Below are 13,866 nucleotides of genomic sequence, written 5' to 3' on the forward strand. Positions count from 1 at the left end.
CCTGCCTTCCGCCCCTTCCTTCACTTCCCCTTCCTTCACTTCCGCCCTTCACCACCACTACCTATCTACCCCCCCCCCCCCTTCTTGCTTCAACCTAACACCAACCAACCACACCAACCAACCACACCAACCAACCCACCCAACCCACCACCAAACCACCACCCCACCAACCAACCACACCAACCAACCACACCAACCAACCACACCAACCAACCACTCCAACCAACCTCCTCTCCCCTCCCTTCCACCACCAACCACCCCCTACCAACCTACCAACCATCACACCATCCAACCCTCCAACCATCCCTCCTCCCCTTCCACACCATCCTTCCACACCTATCCTTCCACACCTTCCTTCCACCTTTCCTTCCTTCCTAACCCAACAACACACCCATCCAACCACCACCTATCCTTCCCAACCTATTCCTTCCATCCTTCCAATCCTATCCTTCCTTCCCATCCTTCCTACTCCCTTCCTTCCTTCCCTTCCTTCCTATCCCTTCCTTCCTATCCTTCCTTCCTATCCTTCCTTCCTATCCTTCCTTCCTATCCTTCCTTCCTACCTCCTTCCTATCCTCTCCTTCCTTCCTCCATCCTTCCTATCCTTCCTTCCTATCCTTCCTTCCTATCCTTCCTTCCTATCCCTTCCTTCCTAACCCTTCCTTCCTATCCCTTCCTTCCTATCCTTCCTTCCTATCCTGCCATCCTATCCCTTCCTTCCTATCCTTCCTTCCTATCCTTCCTTCCTATCCCTTCCTTCCTATCCTTCCTTCCTATCCCTTCCTTCCTATCCTTCCTTCCTATCCTTCCTTCCTATCCTTCCTTCCTATCCTTCCTTCCTATCCCTTCCTTCCTATCCTTCCTTCCTATCCTTCCTTCCTATCCTTCCTTCCTATTCCTTCCTTCCTATCCCTTCCTTCCTATCCTTCCTTCCTATCCTTCCTTCCTATCCTTCCTTCCTATCCCTTCCTTCCTATCCTTACTTCCTATCCCTTCCTTCCTATCCCTTCCTTCCTATCCCTTCCTTCCTATCCTTCCTTCCTATCCTTCCTTCCTTCCTTCCTATCCTTCCTTCCTATCCTTCCTTCCTATCCTTCCTTCCTATCCCTTCCTTCCTATCCTTCCTTCCTATCCTTCCTTCCTATCCTTCCTTCCTATCCCTTCCTTCCTATCCCTTACTTCCTATCCCTTCCTTCCTATCCTTCCTTCCTATCCTTCCTTCCTATCCTTCCTTCCTATCCTTCCTTCCTATCCCTTCCTTCCTATCCCTCCTTCCTATCCCTTCCTTCCTATCCCTTCCTTCCTATCCCTTCCTTCCTATCCCTTCCTTCCTATCCTTCCTTCCTATCCCTTCCTTCCTATCCTTCCTTCCTATCCTTCCTTCCTATCCTTCCTTCCTATCCTTCCTTCCTATCCCTTCCTTCTATCCTTCCTTCCTATCCTTCCTTCCTATCCTTCCTTCCTATCCCTTCCTTCCTATCCCTTCCTTCCTATCCCTTCCTTCCTATCCCTTCCTTCCTATCCCTTCCTTCCTATCCTTCCTTCCTATCCTTCCTTCCTATCCTTCCTTCCTATCCTTCCTTCCTATCCTTCCTTCCTATCCCTTCCTTCCTATCCTTCCTTCCTATCCTTCCTTCCTATCCTTCCTTCCTATCCTTCCTTCCTATCCTTCCTTCCTATCCTTCCTTCCTATCCCTTCCTTCCTATCCTTCCTTCCTATCCTTCCTTCCTATCCCTTCCTTCCTATCCTTCCTATCCTTCCTTCCTATCCCTTCCTTCCTATCCTTCCTTCCTATCCCTTCCTTCCTATCCTTCCTTCCTATCCTTCCTTCCTATCCTTCCTTCCTATCCTTCCTTCCTATCCTTCCTTCCTATCCTTCCTTCCTATCCTTCCTTCCTATCCTTCCTTCCTATCCCTTCCTTCCTATCCTTCCTTCCTATCCCTTCCTTCCTATCCTTCTTCCTATCCCTTCCTTCCTATCCTTCCTTCCTATCCTTCCTTCCTATCCCTTCCTTCCTATCCTTCCTTCCTATCCCTTCCTTCCTATCCTTCCTTCCTATCCTTCCTTCCTATCCTTCCTTCCTATCCTTCCTTCCTATCCTTCCTTCCTATCCTTCCTTCCTATCCTTCCTTCCTATCCTTCCTTCCTATCCCTTCCTTCCTATCCCTTCCTTCCTATCCCTTCCTTCCTATCCTTCCTTCCTATCCTTCCTTCCTAATCCCTTCCTTCCATCCTTCCTTCCTATCCTTCCTTCCTATCCTTCCTTCCTATCCTTCCTTCCTATCCTTCCTTCCTATCCTTCCTTCCTATCCTTCCTTCCTATCCTTCCTTCCTATCCTTCCTTCCTATCCTTCCTTCCTATCCTTCCTTCCTATCCCTTCCTTCCTATCCTTCCTTCCTATCCTTCCTTCCTATCCTTCCTTCCTATCCTTCCTTCCTATCCTTCCTTCCTATCCCTTCCTTCCTATCCTTCCTTCCTATCCCTTCCTTCCTATCCTTCCTTCCTATCCTTCCTTCCTATCCTTCCTTCCTATCCTTCCTTCCTATCCCTTCCTTCCTTTCCTTCCTTCCTATCCCTTCCTTCCTATCCTTCCTTCCTATCCTTCCTTCCTATCCTTCCTTCCTATCCTTCCTTCCTATCCCTTCCTTCCTATCCTTCCTTCCTATCCCTTCCTTCCTATCCTTCCTTCCTATCCTTCCTTCCTATCCTTCCTTCCTATCCTTCCTTCCTATCCTTCCTTCCTATCCTTCCTTCCTATCCTTCCTTCCTATCCTTCCTTCCTATCCCTTCCTTCCTATCCTTCCTTCCTATCCCTTCCTTCCTATCCTTCCTTCCTATCCTTCCTTCCTATCCTTCCTTCCTATCCTTCCTTCCTATCCCTTCCTTCCTATCCTTCCTTCCTATCCCTTCCTTCCTATCCCTTCCTTCCTATCCTTCCTTCCTATCCCTTCCTTCCTATCCTTCCTTCCTATCCTTCCTTCCTATCCTTCCTTCCTATCCCTTCCTTCCTATCCTTCCTTCCTATCCTTCCTTCCTATCCTTCCTTCCTATCCTTCCTTCCTATCCTTCCTTCCTATCCCTTCCTTCCTATCCTTCCTTCCTATCCCTTCCTTCCTATCCTTCCTTCCTATCCCTTCCTTCCTATCCTTCCTTCCTATCCTTCCTTCCTATCCTTCCTTCCTATCCTTCCTTCCTATCCTTCCTTCCTATCCTTCCTTCCTATCCCTTCCTTCCTATCCTTCCTTCCTATCCTTCCTTCCTATCCTTCCTTCCTATCCCTTCCTTCCTATCCTTCCTTCCTATCCTTCCTTCCTATCCTTCCTTCCTATCCTTCCTTCCTATCCTTCCTTCCTATCCCTTCCTTCCTATCCTTCCTTCCTATCCTTCCTTCCTATCCTTCCTTCCTATCCTTCCTTCCTATCCTTCCTTCCTATCCTTCCTTCCTATCCCTTCCTTCCTATCCTTCCTTCCTATCCCTTCCTTCCTATCCTTCCTTCCTATCCTTCCTTCCTATCCTTCCTTCCTATCCTTCCTTCCTATCCCTTCCTTCCTATCCCTTCCTTCCTATCCTTCCTTCCTATCCTTCCTTCCTATCCTTCCTTCCTATCCCTTCCTTCCTATCCTCCTTCCTATCCCTTCCTTCCTATCCTTCCTTCCTATCCTTCCTTCCTAGCCTTCCTTCCTATCCTTCCTTCCTATCCTTCCTTCCTATCCTTCCTTCCTATCCTTCCTTCCTATCCTTCCTTCCTATCCTTCCTTCCTATCCCTTCCTTCCTATCCTTCCTTCCTATCCTTCCTTCCTATCCTTCCTTCCTATCCTTCCTTCCTATCCTTCCTTCCTATCCTTCCTTCCTATCCTTCCTTCCTATCCCTTCCTTCCTATCCTTCCTTCCTATCCTTCCTTCCTTCATCCTTCCTTCCTATCCTTCCTTCCTATCCTTCCTTCCTATCCTTCCTTCCTATCCTTCCTTCCTATCCTTCCTTCCTATCCCTTCCTTCCTATCCTTCCTTCCTATCCTTCCTTCCTATCCCCTTCCTTCCTATCCTTCCTTCCTATCCTTCCTTCCTATCCTTCCTTCCTATCCCTTCCTTCCTATCCTTCCTTCCTATCCCTTCCTTCCTATCCTTCCTTCCTATCCCTTCCTTCCTATCCTTCCTTCCTATCCTTCCTTCCTATCCTTCCTTCCTATCCTTCCTTCCTATCCCTTCCTTCCTATCCCTTCCTTCCTATCCCTTCCTTCCTATCCTTCCTTCCTATCCTTCCTTCCTATCCTTCCTTCCTATCCCTTCCTTCCTATCCTTCCTTCCTATCCTTCCTTCCTATCCCTTCCTTCCTATCCTTCCTTCCTATCCCTTCCTTCCTATCCCTTCCTTCCCTATCCTTCCTTCCTATCCTTCCTTCCTATCCCTTCCTTCCTATCCTTCCTTCCTATCCTTCCTTCCTATCCTTCCTTCCTATCCCTTCCTTCCTATCCCTTCCTTCCTTTCCCTTCCTTCCTATCCCTTCCTTCCTATCCTTCCTTCCTATCCTTCCTTCCTATCCCTTCCTTCCTATCCTTCCTTCCTATCCTTCCTTCCTATCCTTCCTTCCTATCCCTTCCTTCCTATCCCTTCCTTCCTATCCTTCCTTCCTATCCCTTCCTTCCTATCCTTCCTTCCTATCCCTTCCTTCCTATCCTTCCTTCCTATCCTTCCTTCCTATCCTTCCTTCCTATCCTTCCTTCCTATCCTTCCTTCCTATCCCTTCCTTCCTATCCCTTCCTTCCTATCCTTCCTTCCTATCCTTCCTTCCTATCCCTTCCTTCCTATCCTTCCTTCCTATCCTTCCTTCCTATCCTTCCTTCCTATCCCTTCCTTCCTATCCCTTCCTTCCTATCCCTTCCTTCCTTCCTTCCTTCCTATCCCTTCCTTCCTATCCCTTCCTTCCTATCCCTTCCTTCCTATCCCTTCCTTCCTATCCTTCCTTCCTATCCTTCCTTCCTATCCTTCCTTCCTATCCCTTCCTTCCTATCCCTTCCTTCCTATCCTTCCTTCCTATCCTTCCTTCCTATCCCTTCCTTCCTATCCTTCCTTCCTATCCTTCCTTCCTATCCTTCCTTCCTTCCTTTCCTTCCTTCCTATCCCTTCCTTCCTATCCCTTCCTTCCTATCCTTCCTTCCTATCCCTTCCTTCCTATCCTTCCTTCCTATCCTTCCTTCCTATCCTTCCTTCCTATCCTTCCTTCCTATCCCTTCCTTCCTATCCTTCCTTCCTATCCTTCCTTCCTATCCTTCCTTCCTTTCCTTCCTTCCTATCCCTTCCTTCCTATCCTTCCTTCCTATCCTTCCTTCCTATCCCTTCCTTCCTATCCCTTCCTTCCTATCCTTCCTTCCTATCCTTCCTTCCTATCCCTTCCTTCCTATCCTTCCTTCCTATCCTTCCTTCCTATCCTTCCTTCCTATCCTTCCTTCCTATCCCTTCCTTCCTATCCCTTCCTTCCTATCCTTCCTTCCTATCCTTCCTTCCTATCCTTCCTTCCTATCCCTTCCTTCCTATCCCTTCCTTCCTATCCCTTCCTTCCTATCCCTTCCTTCCTATCCTTCCTTCCTATCCTTCCTTCCTATCCTTCCTTCCTATCCTTCCTTCCTATCCCTTCCTTCCTATCCTTCCTTCCTATCCTTCCTTCCTATCCTTCCTTCCTTCCCTCCTTCCTTCCTATCCTTCCTTCCTATCCCTTCCTTCCTATCCTTCCTTCCTATCCCTTCCTTTCCTATCCTTCCTTCCTATCCTTCCTTCCTATCCCTTCCTTCCTATCCTTCCTTCCTATCCCTTCCTTCCTATCCCTTCCTTCCTATCCTTCCTTCCTATCCCTTCCTTCCTATCCTTCCTTCCTATCCTTCCTTCCTATCCTTCCTTCCTATCCTTCCTTCCTATCCTTCCTTCCTATCCTTCCTTCCTATCCTTCCTTCCTATCCCTTCCTTCCTATCCTTCCTTCCTATCCTTCCTTCCTATCCTTCCTTCCTATCCTTCCTTCCTATCCCTTCCTTCCTATCCTTCCTTCCTATCCTTCCTTCCTATCCTTCCTTCCTATCCCTTCCTTCCTATCCCTTCCTTCCTATCCTTCCTGCCTATCCCTTCCTTCCTATCCCTTCCTTCCTATCCCTTCCTTCCTATCCTTCCTTCCTATCCTTCCTTCCTATCCTTCCTTCCTATCCTTCCTTCCTATCCCTTCCTTCCTATCCTTCCTTCCTATCCTTCCTTCCTATCCCTTCCTTCCTATCCCTTCCTTCCTATCCCTTCCTTCCTATCCTTCCTTCCTATCCTTCCTTCCTATCCTTCCTTCCTATCCCTTCCTTCCTATCCCTTCCTTCCTCTCCCTTCCTTCCTATCCCTTCCTTCCTATCCTTCCTTCCTATCCTTCCTTCCTATCCTTCCTTCCTATCCTTCCTTCCTATCCTTCCTTCCTATCCTTCCTTCCTATCCCTTCCTTCCTATCCTTCCTTCCTATCCTTCCTTCCTATCCTTCCTTCCTATCCCTTCCTTCCTATCCCTTCCTTCCTATCCTTCCTTCCTATCCCTTCCTTCCTATCCCTTCCTTCCTATCCCTTACTTCCTTTCCCTTCCTTCCTATCCCTTCCTTCCTATCCTTCCTTCCTATCCTTCCTTCCTATCCTTCCTTCCTATCCCTTCCTTCCTATCCTTCCTTCCTATCCTTCCTTCCTATCCCTTCCTTCCTATCCTTCCTTCCTTCCTTCCTATCCTTCCTTCCTATCCCTTCCTTCCTATCCTTCCTTCCTATCCTTCCTTCCTATCCTTCCTTCCTATCCTTCCTTCCTATCCTTCCTTCCTATCCTTCCTTCCTATCCCTTCCTTCCTATCCTTCCTTCCTATCCTTCCTTCCTATCCTTCCTTCCTATCCTTCCTTCCTATCCTTCCTTCCTATCCCTTCCTTCCTATCCTTCCTTCCTATCCCTTCCTTCCTATCCTTCCTTCCTATCCTTCCTTCCTATCCTTCCTTCCTATCCCTTCCTTCCTATCCTTCTTTCCTTCCTTCCTTCCTATCCTTCCTTCCTATCCTTCCTTCCTCTCCTTCCTATCCCTTCCTTCCTATCCTTCCTTCCTATCCTTCCTTCCTATCCCTTCCTTCCTATCCTTCCTTCCTATCCCTTCCTTCCTATCCTTCCTTCCTATCCCTTCCTTCCTATCCTTCCTTCCTATCCCTTCCTTCCTATCCTTCCTTCCTATCCTTCCTTCCTATCCTTCCTTCCTATCCTTCCTTCCTTCCTTCCTTCCTATCCTTCCTATCCTTCCTTCCTATCCTTCCTTCCTATCCTTCCTTCCTATCCTTCCTTCCTATCCTTCCTTCCTATCCCTTCCTTCCTATCCTTCCTTCCTATCCTTCCTTCCTATCCTTCCTTCCTATCCTTCCTTCCTATCCTTCCTTCCTATCCTTCCTTCCTATCCTTCCTTCCTATCCTTCCTTCCTATCCCTTCCTTCCTATCCTTCCTTCCTATCCCTTCCTTCCTATCCTTCCTTCCTATCCTTCCTTCCTATCCTTCCTTCCTATCCCTTCCTTCCTATCCTTCCTTCCTATCCCTTCCTTCCTATCCCTTCCTTCCTATCCCTTCCTTCCTATCCTTCCTTCCTATCCTTCCTTCCTATCCTTCCTTCCTATCCTTCCTTCCTATCCTTCCTTCCTATCCTTCCTTCCTATCCCTTCCTTCCTATCCTTCCTTCCTATCCTTCCTTCCTATCCTTCCTTCCTATCCTTCCTTCCTATCCTTCCTTCCTATCCTTCCTTCCTATCCTTCCTTCCTATCCTTCCTTCCTATCCTTCCTTCCTATCCTTCCTTCCTATCCTTCCTTCCTATCCTTCCTTCCTATCCCTTCCTTCCTATCCCTTCCTTCCTATCCTTCCTTCCTATCCTTCCTTCCTATCCCTTCCTTCCTATCCCTTCCTTCCTATCCCTTCCTTCCTATCCCTTCCTTCCTATCCTTCCTTCCTATCCTTCCTTCCTATCCTTCCTTCCTATCCCTTCCTTCCTATCCTTCCTTCCTATCCTTCCTTCCTATCCTTCCTTCCTATCCTTCCTTCCTATCCTTCCTTCCTATCCTTCCTTCCTATCCTTCCTTCCTATCCTTCCTTCCTATCCTTCCTTCCTATCCCTTCCTTCCTTCCTTCCTTCCTATCCTTCCTTCCTATCCTTCCTTCCTATCCTTCCTTCCTATCCCTTCCTTCCTATCCTTCCTTCCTATCCTTCCTTCCTATCCTTCCTTCCTATCCCTTCCTTCCTATCCCTTCCTTCCTATCCTTCCTTCCTATCCTTCCTTCCTATCCTTCCTTCCTATCCCTTCCTTCCTATCCTTCCTTCCTATCCTTCCTTCCTATCCTTCCTTCCTATCCCTTCCTTCCTATCCCTTCCTTCCTATCCTTCCTTCCCTATCCCTTCCTTCCTATCCCCTTCCTATCCCTTCCTTCCTATCCCTTCCTTCCTATCCCTTCCTTCCTATCCTTCCTTCCTATCCCTTCCTTCCTATCCTTCCTTCCTATCCCTTCCTTCCTATCCCTTCCTTCCTATCCTTCCTTCCTATCCTTCCTTCCTATCCTTCCTTCCTATCCTTCCTTCCTATCCTTCCTTCCTATCCCTTCCTTCCTATCCCTTCCTTCCTATCCTTCCTTCCTATCCTTCCTTCCTATCCTTCCTTCCTATCCCTTCCTTCCTATCCTTCCTTCCTATCCCTTCCTTCCTATCCCTTCCTTCCTATCCTTCCTTCCTATCCTTCCTTCCTATCCTTCCTTCCTATCCTTCCTTCCTATCCTTCCTTCCTATCCTTCCTTCCTATCCTTCCTTCCTATCCCTTCCTTCCTATCCTTCCTTCCTATCCCTTCCTTCCTATCCTTCCTTCCTATCCCTTCCTTCCTATCCCTTCCTTCCTATCCTTCCTTCCTATCCTTCCTTCCTATCCTTCCTTCCTATCCTTCCTTCCTATCCTTCCTTCCTATCCCTTCCTTCCTATCCTTCCTTCCTATCCTTCCTTCCTATCCTTCCTTCCTATCCTTCCTTCCTATCCCTTCCTTCCTATCCTTCCTTCCTATCCTTCCTTCCTATCCTTCCTTCCTATCCCTTCCTTCCTATCCCTTCCTTCCTATCCTTCCTTCCTATCCTTCCTTCCTATCCCTTCCTTCCTATCCTTCCTTCCTTTCCCTTCCTTCCTATCCCTTCCTTCCTATCCTTCCTTCCTATCCTTCCTTCCTATCCCTTCCTTCCTATCCCTTCCTTCCTCTCCCTTCCTTCCTATCCCTTCCTTCCTATCCTTCCTTCCTATCCTTCCTTCCTATCCTTCCTTCCTATCCCTTCCTGCCTATCCTTCCTTCCTATCCTTCCTTCCTATCCTTCCTTCCTATCCTTCCTTCCTATCCTTCCTTCCTATCCTTCCTTCCTATCCCTTCCTTCCTATCCTTCCTTCCTATCCTTCCTATCCTTCCTTCCTATCCCTTCCTTCCTATCCCTTCCTTCCTTTCCCTTCCTTCCTATCCCTTCCTTCCTATCCTTCCTTCCTATCCTTCCTTCCTATCCTTCCTTCCTATCCCTTCCTTCCTATCCTTCCTTCCTATCCCTTCCTTCCTATCCTTCCTTCCTATCCTTCCTTCCTATCCTTCCTTCCTATCCTTCCTTCCTATCCCTTCCTTCCTATCCTTCCTTCCTATCCTTCCTTCCTATCCCTTCCTTCCTATCCTTCCTTCCTATCCCTTCCTTCCTATCCCTTCCTTCCTATCCCTTCCTTCCTATCCCTTCCTTCCTATCCTTCCTTCCTATCCCTTCCTTCCTATCCTTCCTTCCTATCCTTCCTTCCTATCCTTCCTTCCTATCCTTCCTTCCTTCCTATCCCTTCCTTCCTATCCCTTCCTTCCCCTTCCTATCCTTACCTTCCTTCCTATCCTTCCTTCCTATCCTTCCTTCCTATCCTTCCTTCCTATCCTTCCTTCCTATCCTTCCTTCCTATCCTTCCTTCCTATCCTTCCTTCCTATCCTTCCTTCCTATCCTTCCTTCCTATCCTTCCTTCCTATCCTTCCTTCCTATCCTTCCTTCCTATCCTTCCTTCCTATCCTTCCTTCCTATCCTTCCTTCCTATCCTTCCTTCCTATCCTTCCTTCCTATCCTTCCTTCCTATCCCTTCCTTCCTATCCTTCCTTCCTATCCTTCCTTCCTATCCTTCCTTCCTATCCTTCCTTCCTATCCTTCCTTCCTATCCTTCCTTCCTATCCTTCCTTCCTATCCTTCCTTCCTATCCTTCCTTCCTATCCTTCCTTCCTATCCTTCCTTCCTATCCTTCCTTCCTATCCCTTCCTTCCTATCCTTCCTTCCTATCCTTCCTTCCTATCCCTTCCTTCCTATCCTTCCTTCCTATCCTTCCTTCCTATCCTTCCTTCCTATCCTTCCTTCCTATCCCTTCCTTCCTATCCTTCCTTCCTATCCTTCCTTTCCTATCCTTCCTTCCTATCCCTTCCTTCCTATCCCTTCCTTCCTATCCTTCCTTCCTATCCCTTCCTTCCTATCCTTCCTTCCTATCCCTTCCTTCCTATCCCTTCCTTCCTATCCTTCCTTCCTATCCTTCCTTCCTATCCCTTCCTTCCTATCCCTTCCTTCCTATCCTTCCTTCCTATCCTTCCTTCCTATCCCTTCCTTCCTATCCCTTCCTTCCTATCCCTTCCTTCCTATCCCTTCCTTCCTATCCTTCCTTCCTAATCCTTCCTTCCTATCCTTCCTTCCTATCCCTTCCTTCCTATCCCTTCCTTCCTATCCTTCCTTCCTATCCTTCCTTCCTATCCTTCCTTCCTATCCTTCCTTCCTATCCCTTCCTTCCTATCCTTCCTTCCTATCCCTTCCTTCCTATCCTTCCTTCCTATCCCTTCCTTCCTATCCCTTCCTTCCTATCCTTCCTTCCTATCCCTTCCTTCCTATCCTTCCTTCCTATCCTTCCTTCCTATCCTTCCTTCCTATCCTTCCTTCCTATCCTTCCTTCCTATCCTTCCTTCCTATCCTTCCTTCCTATCCCTTCCTTCCTATCCTTCCTTCCTATCCCTTCCTTCCTATCCTTCCTTCCTATCCTTCCTTCCTATCCTTCCTTCCTATCCTTCCTTCCTATCCTTCCTTCCTATCCTTCCTTCCTATCCCTTCCTTCCTATCCTTCCTTCCTATCCTTCCTGCCTATCCTTCCTTCCTATCCTTCCTTCCTATCCCATCCCTTCCTATCCTTCCTTCCTATCCTTCCTTCCTATCCCTTCCTTCCTATCCTTCCTTCCTATCCTTCCTTCCTATCCCTTCCTTCCTATCCTTCCTTCCTATCCTTCCTTCCTATCCCTTCCTTCCTATCCCTTACTTCCTTTCCCTTCCTTCCTATCCCTTCCTTCCTATCCTTCCTTCCTATCCTTCCTTCCTATCCCTTCCTTCCTATCCCTTCCTTCCTCTCCCTTCCTTCCTATCCCTTCCTTCCTATCCTTTCTTCCTATCCTTCCTTCCTATCCTTCCTTCCTATCCTTCCTGCCTATCCTTCCTTCCTATCCTTCCTTCCTATCCCTTCCTTCCTATCCTTCCTTCCTATCCTTCCTTCCTATCCTTCCTTCCTATCCCTTCCTTCCTATCCCTTCCTTCCTATCCTTCCTTCCTATCCTTCCTTCCTATCCCTTCCTTCCTATCCCTTACTTCCTTTCCCTTCCTTCCTATCCCTTCCTTCCTATCCTTCCTTCCTATCCTTTCTTCCTATCCTTCCTTCCTATCCCTTCCTTCCTATCCTTCCTTCCTATCCCTTCCTTCCTATCCTTCCTTCCTATCCTTCCTTCCTATCCCTTCCTTCCTATCCTTCCTTCCTATCCCTTCCTTCCTATCCTTCCTTCCTATCCTTCCTTCCTATCCCTTCCTTCCTATCCTTCCTTCCTATCCCTTCCTTCCTATCCTTCCTTCCTATCCCTTCCTTCCTATCCCTTCCTTCCTATCCTTCCTTCCTATCCTTCCTTCCTATCCTTCCTTCCTATCCCTTCCTTCCTATCCTTCCTTCCTATCCTTCCTTCCTATCCTTCCTTCCTATCCCTTCCTTCCTATCCTTCCTTCCTATCCCTTCCTTCCTATCCCTTCCTTCCTATCCCTTCCTTCCTATCCCTTCCTTCCTATCCCTTCCTTCCTATCCTTCCTTCCTATCCTTCCTTCCTATCCTTCCTTCCTATCCCTTCCTTCCTATCCCTTCCTTCCTATCCTTCCTTCCTATCCCTTCCTTCCTATCCTTCCTTCCTATCCTTCCTTCCTATCCTTCCTTCCTATCCTTCCTTCCTATCCCTTCCTTCCTATCCTTCCTTCCTATCCTTCCTATCCTTCCTTCCTATCCTTCCTTCCTATCCTTTCTTCCTATCCTTCCTTCCTATCCCTTCCTTCCTATCCTTCCTTCCTATCCTTCCTTCCTATCCTTCCTTCCTATCCTTTCTTCCTATCCCTTCCTTCCTATCCCTTCCTTCCTATCCTTCCTTCCTATCCCTTCCTTCCTATCCTTCCTTCCTATCCTTTCTTCCTATCCCTTCCTTCCTATCCCTTCCTTCCTATCCCTTCCTTCCTATTCTTCCTTCCTCTCCCTTCCTATCCTGGCACAGCCACTCCCTCCTTTCTCCGCTGTGGTTTCTTCCAACAATCCCATGTCATCTGGTTGCCATTCTCCAGGAATTTCTCAGTATTTCAAGCTGGCTAGTGAGACTTCCTCTTGTTTTTCAGACTCGTTGGGAGTCTCTCTTTGTTCAAATGTGCACAAACTCTACCTTCTGCAGCTTTTCAGAGAGGTTTTTAAACAGTCTGTGGCCAGCAGACACAAGAGCTTACTTTCTGAACCCGAAGTTAGAACATAGTTTTCTAATTTGTGAGTTTATTAATAGGAAAACCATCCTGGTTCATAAAAGTGAAATTCTATTTGAGCCTTTACTTTATTGAAGATGACATCTGGTGCAGCTGGCTGTCCAGCGCAGTGGCGGAGCACTCGCCTGGCACTCTTGGGACCTGGGTGGAGCATCAACTCTGCAAAACAAAGAGAAAATGATGGGGAATCTCTATAAAGCCTGGAGAATACGGGATCTGTCGGCGAGTACCCTGCTTGGTTGGGGAAATCTAGATGTTATCTTTTATTTATTCTTTGGCAACTTCATACGTATGAACAATGTATCATTTGTTTGTTTGGTTGGTTTTGGTTTTGGTTTTTTGAGACAGGGTTTCTCTGCGTAGCCCTGGCTGTTCTGGACTCACTTTGTAGAGCAGGCTGGCCTCTAACTCACAGCAATCCGCCTGCCTCTGCCTCCCGAGTGCTGGGATTAAAGGTGTGTGACAGCATGCCCGACTTGAACAATGTATTTTGATCACAATCCCTTCCCATCCTTTCTGTTCTCACTTTCTGCCCCACCCCCACCCCACCCATACTGACTGGTCTAGTTAGCCTGATTAGCACAAGCAGGTAACAGCCACAGCTAGCGAGTGGGTGCAGCAGCTACACCTTCTGGAAGACGCTGTTTTACATCCTCTGGCTCTTCCTGGAAGACTGGATTCTTTGGATGCATATTTCAGACACGTCTTTCTTCAGGGTTTCCTAGTATTGAGAGACTAGTAGAGCCCCAGAGGAAATATACACAATCACCGAACAACACCCAGATTTTATGCCTACCATATTCATAGATCCAAGATTCCTGCTGCCATAGTAATCTGTCACGGCCTGAGCGTCCTCCCCTGGGTCCAGGATTTTACAAAGATTCCAAGCCCATCTCGAGCATTGGCTCAGTGGCCACCAGGGGGAGCCTAGGAGCTGGCCAGCTTGCCTCCGCTCCCCTCTAACTAATCCACAGGATGTGAGCAC

General features: G+C 47.8%; 1 long non-coding RNA gene across 1 annotated transcript; it reads right to left on the reverse strand.

Annotated features, from left to right (window-relative positions):
• Positions 1-12,584: 12,584 nt before the first annotated feature.
• LOC311603481 lies at positions 12,585-13,866 on the reverse strand. The gene is made up of 3 exons (XR_014781093.1): positions 13,678-13,866; positions 13,510-13,602; positions 12,585-13,040 (listed from the first exon to the last, which is right to left on the reverse strand). It is a non-coding gene; the product is annotated as an uncharacterized lncRNA (long non-coding RNA).

The sequence above is a fragment of the Acomys minous genome (genome assembly GCF_964271855.1).
Source record: "Acomys minous genome assembly, chromosome: 8".
Classification (NCBI taxonomy): Eukaryota; Metazoa; Chordata; class Mammalia; order Rodentia; family Muridae; genus Acomys; species Acomys minous.